Source organism: Macrotis lagotis, chromosome 5 (assembly GCF_037893015.1).
Source record: "Macrotis lagotis isolate mMagLag1 chromosome 5, bilby.v1.9.chrom.fasta, whole genome shotgun sequence".
NCBI lineage: Eukaryota > Metazoa > Chordata > Mammalia > Peramelemorphia > Peramelidae > Macrotis > Macrotis lagotis.
This window is the reverse complement of record NC_133662.1, coordinates 26,012,609-26,031,554: the sequence shown is the minus strand read 5'-3', so window position 1 is coordinate 26,031,554 and position 18,946 is coordinate 26,012,609. Positions and strand designations below refer to the sequence as shown.

Genomic DNA, 18,946 nt, shown 5'->3' with positions numbered 1-18,946 from the left:
CAATTCAAGCATCAGCTGCAATGCCAAAAGGGGGGGGGGGGCTTGTGAAGAAAGGGTTAAACATTTATTTTATGCTTTTGCTAGCAAGAATTTTTAAAAGCTTCTCTGTTGTTTCAGTTTACTGAGGGGGGGGGAGCCTCTTTGTATCTATTACAAAAATAAAGTTTAAAAAACATTATCCCATTCCTGTGGTACTGGAAGACTTATATAGATCCTAAAATTTAGACCAGGAAAGAACATTAAAGATCATCTAAAAAGAAATCTTTATACAGATGAGCAAATGATCAGAGAGGTTTAGTGATTTTCCTAAGGACCCAAAGCAAATAGAACACAGATTTTGAAGACACCTAGTCAAAACTCTATCTACAAGTAGGTTCTTTACCTAAAAGTCCTTATCAGAGTTAAGCAATATTTAGGAAAAGTAAGATATTGTTAGCAACAACATAATCCAACTACTTCATTTTCCTCTTTTATATCCAATCCAAAATCGGGGAACAACAACAACAACAAAAGGCAAAAGATCCTCAGCTGACTTGCCAAACAGTCCCAGCTTGAGGGTATTATGAAGTTAGAAATTCACAGGGCTGGGAAATATGCTTAAGGGAGAAGCACATTGATGATGGCTCTCCAGTGGTAGTGGATATTTGGCAGGATTTCAGACCTTATTTATTGATTGTCTTTACCTTAAAGCCATTGTATCAAACATTGCCAATCACCCTGTTAGCTCATCTTTTGCACAGTATATAAGTTTCTTATTGAAAGCAGATAAAATCAAGATATATTTACCAGGAACCCACTAGGTGCAAAGCACTCTGTGGGACTCTAGGGCTATTTACAGTAAATACTTCCAGCATCAAACAGGGTTGTTCTAGGGTGGACTTTTTGACCTTTTGCTCCATTAGTTCTTTCAGAGCTTAATTCCCTTCCTTAGATTATGGAAGAATTTAGTGATTTAGCTTGTGAGTAAAATTTGACTAGCATAAATGATGCCTTGGGAGCCCTGTCATTTACAAATACTCATCCCACTCCTTTTAAAAACACCTGCCTAATCAGGCAAAGAGATGCATGCCTGTGCATTGCAAATCTATCCCTTATCATTATTTAGGTCAATTTTTTGCTCTCCTTAAAGTTGTCATGTTTTTTATTCTTCTCTTTTCTCCGCTCCACTAGTCTATTTCCCCACCCATTGCACAAAGCAAATTTCTTGGGGTTTGGCACCCCTGAGTCCTATTTTATCTTCCAATGCGAAAGTGTTTGTCTGAACACTGAAGAACTCCTGAGTAGGAGTGACCTAGCTCCTAAATGTATATCCCATCTAGTAGCTAAAGTCAATCTACTTAAGAGATTCATTCCTTTTCATTACTTAAAGTCTCAATGCTACATTTTTAAAATGAAAATTCAGAGAAAGAATCATCTATGAAGTTGTTATCCATCCTTGAGAATTAGTGCGATTTAGTTTTTCACATATTTTCTTCAAAGATATTGTTTTGGTGGTCTTTGATTCTCCAAGATGGCTGGATAAATGAAGGAGGTTCAGACAATGACTGTATTGAGGAGAGAGGGGTTATTTTGAAGGGCTGAGTGCTGATTGGATAAGTGGGCCTCAGAAGAGCCTTGCAGCAAGAAGTTTAGAACAACCAATTGAGTATAGGTCATTTGGTGACTTTGTAGAGAAAAATATAAAAAAGACTTCGGAAAGAAGTAATTTAAAGTGTTTCCAAGGGTCATCTCTACTATTGAAACCAAAATTGTATTGATGTGTCAGGCACCATGATATTTTGGAAAGAGCACTCATCTTGGACTTCAACTCTGCCTCTAACCACCTAGTTTACCTTGGACAAATGATTTAAGCTCTCTGCATCTCAATTTCTTCATATGTAAAATGAAGGTATTAAACTAAATGACCTTTATGGACCCTTCCAGTTCTAGATCTATTATCCCAACATCCTAGAAGGGATACCAGAGTTCAAAGTCACAAGACCTGAGTTCTCCAGCTCTGACTTTATTATTTATTGACCTTGAGAAAGCCACTTTAATCTGTTTCCCTTTCTGTTAAATGGAGAGATATTAGAACTTGCACTGTCTTTTTCTCAGAATTGTTTTTAAAGATGAAATGAGGAAATGTAATTTGAAAGTAACATATAAATGTGAGTTATCATGCAACTATAGAATATTCAATGTATGTGTATGTTCACATTGAGACATATGCTTTGAACCCTTTTAATTTAGTTTATTAATTGGTTAAGAACACAATAAAGCAGCAATGTTGTCTAAAGTCAGTGATTCTAGTTAGGTTTATCGTGGCTCGAATTATAGCAGATGAGATAAAATATTGGGTTTTTGTTGTTGTTTCTGTTTTCCCCTCATACTTTTTATATCTTTGTGAGCAACATTTTTATGCCTATAAAATTTTAATTATTTTTTTTACCCCATCAACTTATTTTACTGACTGTGAGGTGCCCCCTGGCATGATTTGAATGACTTAAGATGGGTCATTTTTGTTTTTACACATGGAAGCAGCCTAAAACTGAACAGAAGCTATTATTCAATGTCTTGAAAAATAACCAAAGTGAATGACTGTGAAGGGCACTCTCTAGAGGTTAAAAAAGTGGGGGGAGGCGTTTCCCAAAATAGCCTAAACTAAAATTCCCGAACTTGAAAATGTTCACAGAAAATCTCTTTCTCCCCATAAGAAAAAGGAGTCATGTCACAGATGATTTATTTATTAGGCACTTCATGACTATAATTTATATTTCTAAAACATTTATACATTTAAAAGGTACCTTTTTCATAACAACCCTATGAGGTAGTAATAGCAATATTAATAGATAACAGTGCTAGATAGAACTCTTCAAAACTATTTTATGTATGTTGTCCCCAAATTCTTAGTTCACAAAGAGTTTTAGGACATTCTGAATATTATCTCTTTGATATCACAAAATAACTTACGAGGTAAATACCAAAATACAGATGAAAAATCTAAGTTTCAGAGAGATTAAAGGACATATATGTGTCAGAGATCACAGATTTTATGAGTTTGTAAAGAACATGGTTTAGTCTAACATTATGTTTTATAGATCAAGGTAAAAGAATCTGCCCAAGGTCCCATGGGTAAGATCTGGGATTTGAATCAGGTTCCCTGATTCCAAATCCATTTCAAAATCATTCAATTGAGTGGTGTTAGAATCAGAACTGTAATTCAGGCCCCTATTGACTCAAGACTTTTTTCTCTTTTCACCCTTATTACTTAATAAATTCCAGGGGCTCCCTCTCATGTCTAGGATAAAATGCATAATCCTCTTTTTGGTATTCATATTATTATTTCACAATCTAGCCATTTCCCCACTTGCCAGATTTCTTACACCTTAATTCTTGGCTTCTACTCTTAGATCCGGTGATGCTGGCCTACTAGCTGTTCCATGAGCAGGACACTTCATCTCTCAGTTCTGGGCATTTTCCTGGGCTGACCTAGAAAGCTCTCCCTCCTCATTTCTACTTTCTAGCTTCCTTTGTTTCCTTTAAGTCTCAATCAAATAATAGATACTAAAAGAAACCTGTTCTATTCCCAGTTAATTCACATAGTTTCCCTCTCTTACTTTCTATTTATCCTGTTTATAGCTTCTTTGTACTTGTTTGCTTGTTTTCTCCTCCATTAGATTATGGCTTCCTTGAGGGCAAGGATTGTCTTTTGCCTCATTTTTTTTTCATTCCCTAGCACTATACACAGTACCTGGAGTATATATATTCAATTTTTTAGTCATATCTGACTTTTCATGACTTCATTTGTTCTTGGCAAAGATATTGGAGTGGTTTGCCATTCTCCAGATCATTTTACAGTTGAGAAAACAAACTGAGACAAATAGAGGTAAGTGATTTGCCCAGGGTCACACATGTAGTAAATGCCTGAAGCTAGATTTGAACTCAGGAAGATGAATCTTTCTGATTCTAAGCTAGCACTCTTATCTTTTGTGCCCACCTAGCAGTCCCTGAGATATACTAAGCACTTGATAGCTGATTGATGGACTGATGAAATAGTGCTTCCCCTCTTTATTACTCATTTTTTCTCACATAAAACGTCATATCCTGTGTTCCAGTTGGGCAGGCCAGAAAACCCAGCAGTAAAAATAAGACAAGAATATTAGGATGAAGTGAACATCAGGGCATACTGGCGACAAATAGGTCAAATTATAGTTATAACATATAGCTATAGTTAGGGAGTAGAGAAAAATGAGATGTGACCTGGGTTGTGCTGATAATGTTTATCAACTGGTTCTCTGGAAAAGAAAAACCAAAAAGGAAATTTGTTAATCTAATCTGCATTGTTAACATTATCTTGTGGGTTTCTGAAGTGAAATGACTACACAGAAAAGAACAAGGACTCTTTTCACCTTTGAGTTGGCCCCAGCACATCTCTGCATGTTCAGAGACCTGAACAAGTCAGGCCATTGTATTAGACCAAATCACAGGGAACACCTAAGATATGGGGTCCAAGTGTATATCCTTCATTCCTGAAGAGGAACATGATATCAGAGAGGTGATGCCATGACTTGCAAATGAGTTGTATTTAAGTGAGGGAGGGTTGTGCAATCACAAGTCTCACTTTTTCCTCCAGAACCATCTGTCTCCAATGGCAAACTTAGGTCACTGTTCAAAAAACAAACCCAAAGGGAAAGCACAGTCAGAAGAAAAAATGAAAGATAGGTAAAACATCTAGGCAGGTTAAATCAGGTAGGGAACAGGATCTGATCAGTATGATCTTGAAGGATCTCATACTGAGTCAAATGAATGGGCCACCCCAATTGTTCTGAAACCCCCTAATTGAGGTGGGCATATATTGAAATTGGTATATATTGCTCAATGGAACAAGCTATGACTATGTAGGTTGCTTTAACAAGGACTTTGAAGGTTTCTATGAGTTCTAGAATGTCTGAATGAAGCTAATCAAACTGTTATTGATGTTTTTCAATCATGTCCCACTTTTCATGCTCCCATGGACTGAAGTAGTGAGTAGTCATTGCCTAATGATTTTATTACTGAATTCCAGAGCATATTAATATTATAGTATCTACACAGAAGCCTGCAGATTGACCTATAAGCAACTAGCAAATTACCAGAGAAGATATACCCAAAATCACCAAGTTAGTTAAGTACACTTAGACTATTAGGAACAATAGTTATAATTTGAGATGAGAAGAATAAAGTCCCAAGTGGAAATGTACAAATGAAATATTTTTTTTAAATAGACATCCATTATGTGCTGGACACTGTGGTATAATCTGGAGATAGAAATACAAAAGTGAGATGATCCCTGCCTTTAAGAATTTTGCATTCTGATAGGATGAGACAACATAGAGTGAGAGGTGGATGACTAGGGAAGGGTTTGGTTTCAGAAGTCTAAGGAATAAGATAAAGCAATGGGCAGTCAAATGTAGCACCCTCTCCAGAAGCTTTGGTCCTGTTGATTGGTTAATTGTTTCCAGACCTAGCTATGTAATCACTTCCAGGGCTTTGTTTTTGGGCAGGTGGCAAGATAATATGGGTGGGTGAATGTGTGGGCATTAGTTCTACCTTTTTCTTCCTTTCAGATCTACTAATCCTTATGCTAGATTTGAATTCAGTGATTCTGAGTTTGAATCCTAACCTATTCATAATTTGTGATCCTCTGCAAGTCAGTTACCTTCTCTAGATGTCAGTGTACTTATTTGTAAAATGAGGGGGTTGGAGTTTCTTCCCAGCTCTAAATTATTCCTTCTGTGAAAGTCTGACTATTTCATAAGTACTCCACCCACCCACTCCCATCTCTTTTGGGGTCATTTATTTATTCTATCACCAGTCTAACTCAAAATTTATAATACTTGGTTCCTTCTGACTGCAATTGTTTCTGCCCAAATACACAGAATTTATATTATCATATTCAGAGAATTTCATCTATCTTCAAATGGACATGGGATCAAAGTATTTATTTTCTTTATTTTGTATATGCTTATTATTTATGTCACAGTTGTCTCTCCCATGAGAATATAAGCTCCTTAGAGCCTATTTCATTTGCTCTATTTGTATCCTTAGCACCTTAGATAAGTACCTGCTATATAACAGAAATTTCAAAAATGATTATTGATTCATTGAAAGGGATCCAGTCCAATGTCTCATCTTACCTTCTGAAGTCCATAGAAATCAAATAACTTGCTTAACATAACAAATAAATAGCAGAGCTGAAGTTTAAACCCTTTTCTTATAACTCTAAATTGAATAATCATTGAATTTGGATATATTGCTCTTCTGCAAATATGCTGTTTGCTCAATCTATGACTTACTAAGGATTATTATAGTGAAAAACTGTAATTTGTTGACTAAACTGAGGGTTACTTTGGGGATCAACTGCTTGATTTGTATGAAAGTACCAAACAGACCATTTTTATTATATTGACTTATCAATGCAGGCACAAAAAAGTCCTTATTTGAATGTTAATTTATTCTACACTGAAACTGCTAGCTGTTAAATTGATTGAATCAATCAGCTGTCTTGATAGATTGTGAATGTTAAATAAAATGCAAATTCTGTAAGTTTGATTTTTGCTCTTCTTTCTCCTTCCAACAATCATTTATGCTTTAAAAAAACTTGACTGATTGAAACCAAGGATTAAACATTATTTGGTTAATTCTGCAATAGCATCATAATGCTGGGATTTTTGATGGAGTTTTAAGATGGTTGGGAAACCTTGGGCCCATGAGCCATATAAGATCTGTGTAATCATTTGGTTTGACACTGTCAAGGAAATCATAGGTGGAACTTGAAAAAAAATCAATAAATCTAGTTACTTTTTAGGTGGGAATTGATTAAATATTTGACCAAACATAGCCTTCGAATGATGTTATAAATATCCAAATAGCTCTTGGTGGAAGAAAGGTTCCCTACTCCTGCTCTAGACCCTAACCTAACATGCCCTTAGAAAATGAATACCTCAGATAGTTTTGCCAGAGAATCCAGGCTTCATTGACTTTGTGCCAAGGATTAATGACAACAAAATTTCTAATTTGTTTTCTCTGCTCAAGACCTCAGCTGGCTTGACAACTCAGTATGGTCCATAAGATCCTCCAAGGGAACATCCACATTAAGGCACAAACATACTAATAGTCAACAAGAGAAAGACAATCATAGACACAAAGGGAAACACATCCAAGGACAGACACCTAATCTACTCAGCCTTGCAATGAATCAGGGTTCTGTTTACATTTCTAATAAGGATAAATATTCAGAAAATTTAGTTGACTGATTACAGGGCCAGTTGTTCCTTGAAATGGAAAATGGAAACAGCTACATGTATGCATTCAGAAACATCTTCACTTACTGAAGAGAACTAATAACTAGAACAAATAATCTTTTGTCTTGATAAATGCAAACAGGGCCTCATTTCATGAATATGCTAAATATGTCTTCTGCAGAAGACACTAATAGTATTCAGGCTTTCACTGTGACAAAGTCACAACCTTAGGCAGACTATTTATATTTTAGCCAGGAATCATAGTCAGTAGCACTCATTTTTCTATTTTTCAATATTTAATTTTGTTCGAGTCATCCTCAGAATTGTTATTTAGAATTAAATGCTGTAGGTTGACAAGGTCAATTGTACTAATAAGGTAAGAAAGATGAGGTAATGAAGACCTGAGTTCAAATTTTATCTTAAACATTAGCTCTATCACTCTCTCTTAGCTTCAGTTTCCTCATCTATAAAATAAGGACAATAACATTTAATTCATAGGATTTTTGTGAAATTGAAATTATATAATGGACATAAAATAATTATTAAACCATAAAACTCTTTATAAAAGTGAACTGTTTCAATCTATCGATTTTAAACTTTGGTAAACAAGTCTACAAGCACTTATTGAGCACTTACTATTTTCCAGGCATTGTGAGAAGCTCTGGAGAAACAAATACAAGCAAAAAAGAAAAGTAGTCCCTGCCCTATAGGAGCTTACATTCTAATGGGGGTTGGAAAGTTAAGGATGAGGATATACCATTTGGAGAATTGGGGCTTTTCTTCCAAAAAAACCAAAAAGAAGACACTGGTGGGAGTCAGGAGGAGATGTGGCAGAAGAAGCAAGCAGTCACAACATAGTAATAATATCTGGAGGATGAAGGTGAACTACTCAGTATTTTGACATACAGAACTTTTTTGTATTCCTTGTCAGAACTCTAGAGCTTGGTTCAGTTCTATTCACCCAAGAAGTACAAATGTCAAGGTGTCACTCCAATCTGGAGTCATTATGAGAAGTTCCATTCTAGTTCTGAGATGATCAAAGTCTCTGACCACTGATGTTAAGATATACCTTGGGAATATTGACCCTAGGGGACAAATGGAGACTGAATCAAACTCTTTGGGAAATCTTACTTTTTTGGTCTACATCAGAATTCCTGAGATTGATCTAAAATTATAAAAAGGTATAAATTAGGAAAACCAAGAAGTTCAACATATACCTAGAGTGATTTATAGTATATTTCATTTATGTCAGACATGGATCCTGGTTCCCCCCCTTGTGACTTTATGGCCTTGGGCAAGTCATTTCATTCTGAGTTTCAGTTTCAGCTGTCAAATGAGGAATAGACAAGATCATCTTTAAATCCCCTTTATCAATCAGAATTGGCAATGAGGAAGCAAAGCTTTCATTCTTTGTAGATGATATGATGGTCTACTTAGAGAATCTGAGAAAATCATCTAAAAACTCCTTGAAAAAATTTAAAAATTCAGCAAAGTAGCAGGATATAAAATAAACCCTCATAAATCATCAGCATTTTTATATATGAACAACAAAGCCCAAGATCAAGAGATAGAAAGAGAAATTCCATTTACAGTAACTGTAGACATTAAATACTTGGGAATCTATCTCCCAAGACAAACCCAAAAACTATATGAACACAGTTATAAAGCACTTCTCACCCAAATAAAGTCGGATCTCAATAATTGGAAAAATGTGAATTGCTCATGGTTAAGTTGAGTTAATATAATCAAAATGACAATTTTACCCAAATTAAATTACTTATTCAGTGCCATACCAATCAAATTACCAAATAACTATCTTACTGAGCTAGAAAATAGTAGCAGAATTCATCTGGAGCAACAAAGGATTGAAAATATTGAGGGAACTGATGAAAAAAAATTAAAGGTAGACTAGCTCAACCAGATCTAAAAACTATACTATAAAGCAACAGTCCTCAAAACTGCCTAGTACTGGTTAAGAAATGGAGTAATAGAGTAAATAGAATAAAGAAACTGCAGTAAATGACTATAGCAATCAACTGTTTGCTAAACCCAAAGACATCAGTTTCTGGGATAAGAATTCATTACCTGACAAAAATTGTTGGGAAAATTGGAAAACAGAATGTCAAAACTAGGCATAGACCCACATTTCAAATAAGGTCAAAATGGGTACAGGATTTAGACATAAAGGGCAACACCATAGATAAATTAATAAACCAAGAAATTATCTATCAGATCTATAGAGGGCAAATTTATGACCAAACAAGAATTAGAATACAGTGAGAACTGCAAAGTGAATGATTTGACTATATTACATTGAAAAGGGTTTGTACTAATAAAATTAACACTGCCAAAATTAGAAGGAAAGCAGAAAGCTTTCTTCACAAAAAGGAGTTCTGGAAAAAGTCTCATTTCTAAAATATATATAGAGAATTACATTAAATTTATGAGATTACAAGTCATTCCCCAATTGATAAATGGCCAAAAACTATGAATAGACAATTTTCAAATGAAGAAATTAAAGCTATATATAATCATAAGAAAAAATGTGCCAAATCATTATTAATTAGAGAAATGCAAATTAAAACAACAAGGAGGTATCATCTTACACCCATTAGATTGTCCAAGGTGAGAAAAAGGGAAAATGAGAGGTTGTGGGAGGATTGAGACATTGATGCCTTGCTGGTAGAGTTGTAAAAGGATCCAACCATTCTAGAGAGCAATATGGAATTATGCTCAAAGAGCAATAAAAATGCTCATTCCCTTTGACCCAGCAATTCCAATTCTAGGTCTATATCCAGAAGAAATAATAAAAATGGGAAAAATCCCACATGTTCCAAAATAGCAGCTCTTTTTGTTATGGCAGAGAATTGGAAATTGAGGGGATGCCCATTAATTGAGGAATGGCTAAATAAGTTATGGTACATTAATACTATGGAATATTATTGTTCTACAAGAAATCATAAGTGGTCGACCTCTAGAGAAGCATGGGATGAGTTACAGGATCTGATGCTGAACAAAGGAAGCAGAATCAAGAGAATAATGTGCACATTAGCAATAACATTGTGAGATGATCAACCTTGATGGAAGCAGCTCCTCTCAGCAGTTCAGAGAGGTGGGACAAATCTATTAGACTGGCTATGAACAATGCTATCCTTGTGCAGAGGAAGAAAAACCAAACCAACCAAACAAAAAATAGCCCTTCAGAATCTGATGAACACATTATAAAAATTATCTCTTATGCATCTCTTTCCCTTAATCCTAATTCCTCATACCAAAAATAACTAATCTGCAAACATGTTTATCAAAAGTTTGCATGTACAACGCTAACCTGACTGTTCACTGCTGAGAGGAGGAGGGTGAAAGGAAATATTGTAACTTAGAAATAGACATGTGCATGTGGATGAAAAATAAATAACAAGCAATCCCCTTTATCTCTAAAATTTGTGGCTCTATAATATACTCCTCTATGGACCTGTCAGTCATCATTGTTTCTTGTTGTTGTCATTGTTTTTGCCTTGAAAACAGATGCAAACTCCCTTTGCTGACTGTCATCACTCACATTCTACCTGTATATTTAGAGTTACATTTTACATGAGCAGTTTTGAAAATGTGCAAACAGGCAGATGATCATATCCTGGCTAGTCAAGTTTTACATTTTACAAAGAGGGTGAGAGGGGAGCAGACTTGGTAGTTATATTGATTTAGGGAGCTCCCTTCAAAGACATTCTCTATTCCAAACAGATTAATACCTTCTCCAGAGCTTGTGACCTTAGAGAATTGTCTGGACCATGGAGAAATTAAACATCTAGAGTAAATATGCATGGGACTGGACTCAAATCTTTTTGACTCTGAGCATGACTTTTTTTGTCCATTATATCAATATGTGACCCAACTTAGGAACCTCTTAATTTCTCGGCAATTCTTGACTAATAGTATAATGCCTGGAACCAGGTAGGAGAATGGATGAGTGCTTCAAATAGGTCTTTTGTTGAGAAAAATGGATGAGCATTCATTTTTTGGATAGGGATAGGGAAAGATGGTCTTTTCCATCTTGAATTCTCTAATTATAAGGTTAGGCAGCCACTAGGTGATGTGTGTTCAGGAATCCTTCTGCCCTCCCCCCACCTTCCCAAAGTCTTTTTCACTAATCTTTCTAGAAATTACTACATGAGTCATTCCATTAGAATATGAGATTCTTGTATTCGGGGACTGCTGTTATCCTTTGGATGTCCACCTTAGTATAGTGCCTGGGATATAACAAGAAGTTTTTAAATGCTTGTTGACTGACTTGTTAACTTTCAGTTCAACTAAGCTTACTTTCCATCTATTCTTTCTATATCTTGCATGTACTCATTTATTCATAGAAAGTCTCTTCATTGGAACAGAAGTTTCTTGAAGGCAGAGACTGGTTTTACAATTCTGTAGGATGAAAATTATAAATGCCCAATAACTGCTTATTATTGATTGGTCATTAAAATTCTTATGTGTGTGAAGACTTTGATCCTCCCTTAGTTGGAGTTTTTTTTGGTTGTTTATTTGGTTTTTGTTCGTTCTTTCATTTGTTTTTTGTTTTAATCTTGATTAGTTTTCTGGAGATTCCAGATCCTCTTTGAAGGTGATCTGAAGGGCAGGAATGGGGGAGGGAACAACAAATAACTCCCTGGGCTTTCCTCTTACTAACTATACTAAACATTCCTCATTTCTAAACCCCAACTTGAGGCACTGCACTCTCTGACTCCTTTAGTACTTGAATCTATATGATAGACTGACGTCAGAGATATGGTGGCACTGGAATCTTAATTACCTTTCCTCTTTCAGCTGCTTCTACAGTGGATGCATGCCTGAGTCTAAGCATCTGCTTTTTTCCTTTTTGTCCTTGTCTGTTTTATGCTCCAGATGTCAAGAGAATATACCAATATAGAATAAAAGAAAAACTGTAAGGTAATTGGGAAAGTATATAAGAAAAGACCACTCAGTCCCAAACTGGGAGTAGCTAAACTTTTAAACTTTGTTGAACTGAATTTCCCTTGGACTAAGAGTTAGCCCAGACCATTTGTTCCATCCAATTGTTGGCCTGCTGGACACCAGTGGACAATTGAGTATTCACCCAATAGATAGGCTGGCTCAAGTTTATTCATTGCCTCTCCAATCCCAGGTTTACTTGAGCTAAACTATAAGACTCTAGAGGATTTGAGATCTATTTTATCCATACTCCTATGAGCTTCTTTTTTTGTTCAAATGGAATATTTTATTTTGCTTGGTAATAGAAATCTAAATTAATTTATTTAAATTCATAGAATATAAGTAATTTTTTGACTATCTCACCATTTTTCTTTCCTTCTGATTTTTGGCTTATTTAATCATTCTCATTCAAAGTTTCTTTTATATGATCATAAATATTTCTAGTTCTACTTTTTCTTCAGATTATTTCACAAAGGTCTTTCTAGACTTCTTTCTATTCCTTAATACTTATAGACCTTAATTATAGTATTCCAATACATTAATGTATAACTTCAGTGAATTATTCTCCATTGTTGGACAATAGATTGCTTCTAGCATTTTAAATACAGCTGTGAACATCTCTGAATATGAGGCTCTTTTGGATTATTTTTGATAATACTTTTAGGGTTTATTTCCAACATTAGAATAATTGAATTGAAGTCTATTGCAGTCTTTTATTTTATTATTGTTTCCTTTTTCAATTATCAGACATGTATTTTCTTTTAACCATCAATCATTTATTTATTTTTTCTCTCCTACCTACCTACAGAGGCAAGGAGATGGGTGGAGGGTGATGCAATAGTGGGGAGTGATCAGGGTAGAAAAACCCTGTAAAAAGTATAGGAAAGCAAAGCCATTTTCCATATTGGCCATGCTAATAGTATATATGTCTCATTCTACTTGTTAGGCCATCACGACTATATTATTAAGCTTGTAAAATTTGTTACACTCTTTTAAAACTAGCAATAAATGACCTGTTTTTTCATAACATAGCCAGAATTAAGTTATTTTTCTTTACTTTTTTTAAAAATAGGTCCTCTATAGTGAAATGGAATAAGGATTTTTGAGTTAGAGGATCTGGACATTTGAATCAGTTTTATTTCTTATGCCTGTGTGAACTTGGGCAAACCATTTGAGGCCTCATTTCTTCATATGAAAAATGATGAGGTTGAACTTGATGATCTCTGTGGTCCCTTCCAGTTCTAAATTTATTATTTTAACTTTTCTTTCTCCTCAACTTTACTTCAATAAAGAAAAGTCACTATTACTGTTGCAGCAAACATCAATAATCCAAGCTTAAAACCAGTTCATATCTTACATACTATAGAAAAGAGTACCTCGTGGGAGTCAGAAAGACTCAGTGTCTTGACACTAACTGTGTGATCTTGGTCACTTAACCCAGTTTGCTTCAGTTTCCTCATCTGTAAAATGAGCTAAAAAGGGAAATGACAAACCACTCCAGTATCTTTTACAAGAAAATCCCAAATGGGGTCCCAAAGAGTCTAACATGACTGAAATAACTGAAGAAGAACAACTAAGTTACCATGGGACGAGGCTATAAGGCAAAAATTTTCCTGGGGAGAAAAAGAAAGAAGCAGAAATATAGAGTGGGGTGGAATGCTGTTTTTTTTTAACTGGTAGAGGAATTACTTTAAAGCAGGAGATTTGATTCTGAAGTTTAATGTACTAACCACTTCTGTTTTCAAGCTTCAATAGATTTCCCCATGAAAGACCAAACCTATTAAGATTCAGTACAATAACATGAATTACAGCATTCATGCATCTTGTCTGTTATTAAAGAGAATGACCACTGTTGAAGTTCCATCTCTCAGACTATAGGACTATTCTTAGCCAAGGGGTCAGGGAAATTTTGCTTTCATCATCTCTAATGATAGTGACTTTCAGCTCCCAAATCTCTCCCATGGCACTTAGCCTTTCAAGTGTGTCACTGGAAAAAAAGACTTTAACCGAAAGTCCAATGTCAGAATTATCAGGATTCTAGATCTTCCCATACACTTAGAGTTTGTCATTCTAGGATGGAAATTGCAGTTACTGATGGTTTTCCTAAGTGTGGTCAACAAGGAAAGCATCCTCATCCACCAACAGGCACTTACACCCACCCTAATTTTTAACTGACTTAGTGGAATGATGCCAAGCAATGACTTCAGTCATGATTAATATTATCAGGCACTTTCTATTTCACTGAAATTCTGGGTTGTTTGCTTGGAAAACATTTTTATTTTAAAAAAAAAACCTGTGATGCCTAAATTGTCCATAAATTGGGCACATGTAGAAAATCCATGAAAAAGTTTGTTCTCTTGCCATCCATTGGTGTGCCTTTTTGCATGTAGATTCTCAATAAAGATTTTTTTTAAATCGAAGAACAAATGATTTTAGTGGATATCAAAACCAATAGACATCACAGTATAACATGATAACCAAAAAAAAGCAATTTAAACTCAGAACACTTGGTTAGATCCATATGCCTACTTTCTTACAGCTCTAAAACCTTCATGTTATGATCTTCTTTGAATGAAGGACAAACAGCAACAAAATCTTAATCATAATGGGCTAGATCATTCTTGATAAAACAAAGACTAGGGGCCAGGGAATCTTTGTAAGTGATCCTATGGAGAGAGACTTGAGTACATCTTTAGAATCACACAGAAATGACAGAAAATTACAAAGAATAGATGATTATCTATATTTACTATTTATTGACCTCAAAAAAGTGTCTGACTTTAGCAGGCAAAAATGAAGTCTCTGATAGTTTCCATAGATAAGATGTCTCTGATTTCTGTATCAAAATTACATAAACTTACAATGGACAAGAGTTTTGTTTAGTAAGTTATTGAATATTGATTGACATCCAGGGAGGCCTTAAACAAACAAGTATTGATAGTCTCCTTAATGTTCAGTTACCATGTGCTCCAGAAGATTTTTCTTAATTCTTCAGCCATCAGTGTTTTTTTCTCTCCTCATTAGTTTGAATATAATTTTGATTTACTGACTTGTGGATATATCTCATCTTCTCTGTAGAATGTAAGACAGGAACTGTTTGTCCTTTTTCTTTTTCTCTTCTTTCTCTTCTTCTTTCACTTCTTCTTTGTTCATCTTTTCTTTATCTTTATTCTTTTCTTTCTTTTCCTTCCTTTTGAATCCCAAGAACTCAATGCCTTGTGTATTGTAGGAGTTCAACAAATGTTTATCTACTCAATGGGTGGGAGAAGGGTTGATAGGAGGGAGAGAATTTGGAACTGAAAATCAAATTTAAAAAACATTTTTTGTGACAGCTAGGTGGTACAATGGATAGAGTACTTACTGGCCATGGAGTCAGGAGGACCTGAGTTCAAATCCAGTGTCAGACACTTAATTACCTAGCTGTGTGAGTCTGAGAAAGTCACTTAGCTCCATTGCCTTGCTAAATAAACAAACAAACAAACAAACAAACAAACAAATAAATAAATAACTTTATTAAAATTAGTTGACAATTTAATGGTTTGGAATTATGTGATATATAACATCAAAACAAAAAATATTTTTTTTTGTTTACTTTTAGTTTTCAACAATCATTTCTGTTTTCTGTAAGGTTTTGAGTTTCATATTTTTCTCCCTCCCTCTTTTCTCTCCTCCCTTCCTTGACATAAAGCAATCTAATATAGCTTTAAATATATGACTATGTTAAGCACATATCCATATTAACCATGTTGTGAAAGAAGAATCAGATTGAAACATAAAAAAATTAGAGAAGAAAAAACATAATATATGACAACTTTTAAAAAACTGAAGATGTTAAGCTTTGATGTGCATTTAAACTCCATAGTTTCTTCTCTGGATATAGTTGGTATATTCCATCATAAGTCCTTTAGAATTATCTTTGATTATTGTACTGCTGAAATTAAGCAGTCCATCATAGTTGATCATCACACAATGCTCCTGTTAAGATGTACTATGTTCTCCTGATTCTGCTCGCTTCACTCAGAAGCAGTTCATACTAGTCTTTTCAGGCTATTCTGAAGTGCCATCCCTCATGACTTCTTATTGAATTATAGTTTTCCATCACATTCATATACCATATATTCAGCCATTCCTCAATTGATAGGTATCACCTCAATTTCCAATTCTTTGCCACTTAAAAAGGAGCTGCTATATTTTGTTCATGTGGGGTTTTTTAAAATCATTTTTTGTGCTCTCAGAAAGGGTTGTGTTTTATTTATGAAATTGTCCAATTACTCATTTGTAGAGATAAAATTCCATTGTTACTACGACTACTATTGCTACTATTACTCCTGTCACTGCTACTGCTGTTAGCTAACATTTATATAGTATTTCACTGTCTTCTCATTTTTTCATATTTACATCAGTCCAATGAGTTAGGTTTTATTACTTTCCTTATTTTACAAATGAGGAAACTGAGGCAGGCAGAAGTTAAATGACCTTGACCATAGATACAAACTAATAAGTGTCTGATGTTGGATTTGAATTCAAGTTTATTCAGCTTCTAGGTCCAGTGCTCTATACACAGTGCCACCTTGTTACCTATTATAGAAGTCTAATTTGAATGCAACACAGAATTAAATTTTCTTAAGCAAAATCTAGACACAAAAATGTGTAAGATTGACCAAACCCTCTGTACAGAAAAACTAAGGCAGCTGGAAAACAGATATTGTTCAGATTATGACATGTAACTAGCTAAGTAACATGCAAACTCAACCACTTTGAAGAAACAATGAATTGGACCTATGTTAAAGGAGGAAGAAGAAGGATAGATTGAACCTGAGAAAGTATGCAGTGCATTTAATGGTCCTAAACCATCTGTCACTGATGCAGCATTGCTCTTGGGGATACAGTCTGACTATAAACAATGGAAACAATAATAATAGAACTCAAAATGCCACTTTAGAACATATGACTAGAACCATACTTTCCAGAATAAGGGATATAATAGTCCTAATTTACTTGATCTTGATCTAATTCAATTTGGAATATAGTGTGAAGTTTGGGTATCATTTTTAGATATCAGTCATATAGTCTTGGGTGTCAAGACAAGATATGGACAAACTTGTGCAGTAAAAAGCAGGGATTCTTTAATTGTGTTTGTGTTTCAGATCTTTTTTGTTCTGGTGAAGCTTATTGACCACTTCTCAGGGAAACACATAGAATTACTTAGGAAACAATTTTACTGAAATATAGCTATTAAGAGAACAGCTAGGTGACTCAGTGGATAGAGTACTGGACGTGAAGTCAGGAAGACTCATCTTTCTGAGTTCAAAACTGACTTCAGACAATTACTAGCTATGTGATCTTGGTTAAGTCATTTAACCCTATTTCCCTCAGTTTCCTCATCTGTAAAATGAGAAGGAAATAGTTTTCCTTTTGCCAAGAAAACTCCAAATGAGGTCATGACTGAAACAACTGAACAACAACAACAGTTAATGAGAGATTAAGAAGCTCTGACCTAGAAAGTAACTAGAAAGGTGAAAGAATCTAAAAAGCATATCTTTTGAGGATTGATTTAAGAAAATTTGGGTATTTATTTTAGAAAAGGAAAGTCTTAGGAACATCAAGAAAACTGACTTCAATTATTTAAATGGTTGTCATTTAGAATCCAAGCAATTAAGAGACCTCAGTACAGTTCTACTTCTACATGCTACAGTCCAGAATCTAATCAGACTCTGTTAAACAGTATAGCCAAAATTGGAAATTCCTCCAGAATTCTCCTTCAGCAGTCAGCCATGTTTTAAAAATTGAAATGATTCACAAGGACAGACCAAGACAAGGCCTACTTTAGGTCAATTCATCAATAAAAAAATCTTATGAAATTCTTATTCCATGATGAAACAGAAACTTCCAATTAGAAGGTATAGTGAAACAATTTTGCAGTATTCTTTAGGCAACAGAATAGTACAGTAAAGTGCTAGTCCTGGAATCAAGAAGACTGAAGTCTCAGGCACTTAATAACTATATGACTTTGGGCAAGTCACTTAACTTGTCTTTCTGTTAAATGGGGATAATAATAATAATAATAATAGAATTCAGGGTTATTTTGAGAGTAAAATGAGATAATTATTTATAATGATTTTATCTATAAAATATAACAATAATATATAAATATATGTGTAATGTTATAATTATATTATAATTTTATCACTATATGCTTATATAATTATAATTTATAAAAACACAACACAGTACCTGCTCCCTTAGTAGGCACTCTATAAATGCTAGTTATTATTCTTATCATTATTATTATTAAACTAAACTACTTGAGAGGTATTGATGATAAATTAAATGATTTTGGAAAATAATTTGGAATTATGTCTAAAAAGTTGGTAAGCCAAAGATACTTTTTAATCTACCAAGATTACTAAAAGGAATGTACCTAATAGTAGGTTAGAAGAATATTTATAACAACATTTTTTCTCGTAGCAAAGAAGTGGAAACAAAATAGATGTTCAACAGTTGGAGAACGACAGAACAAACTGTGGTTTGTTAATGTAAGGGAATATTTCATTATTCCTTAAGCAATGGGTAATATGACAGATATAGAGATATAAGGAAACATTTATATGAACTAATTTACAGTGAGGTTAGAAGATCATTGGGGATGACCACAACAATAATGTGAGGTGATACAATTATGAAAGCACTCTGCTCAGAGCAGGAGTCAATCATGAATTAAG

General features: G+C 34.5%; 1 protein-coding gene across 1 annotated transcript in view; it reads left to right on the top strand.

Moving 5' to 3' along the window:
- RCAN2 (regulator of calcineurin 2) overlaps window positions 1–18,946 on the top strand; it is a 304,597-nt gene that overhangs the window by 1,294 nt on the left and 284,357 nt on the right. The window lies entirely within an intron of this gene.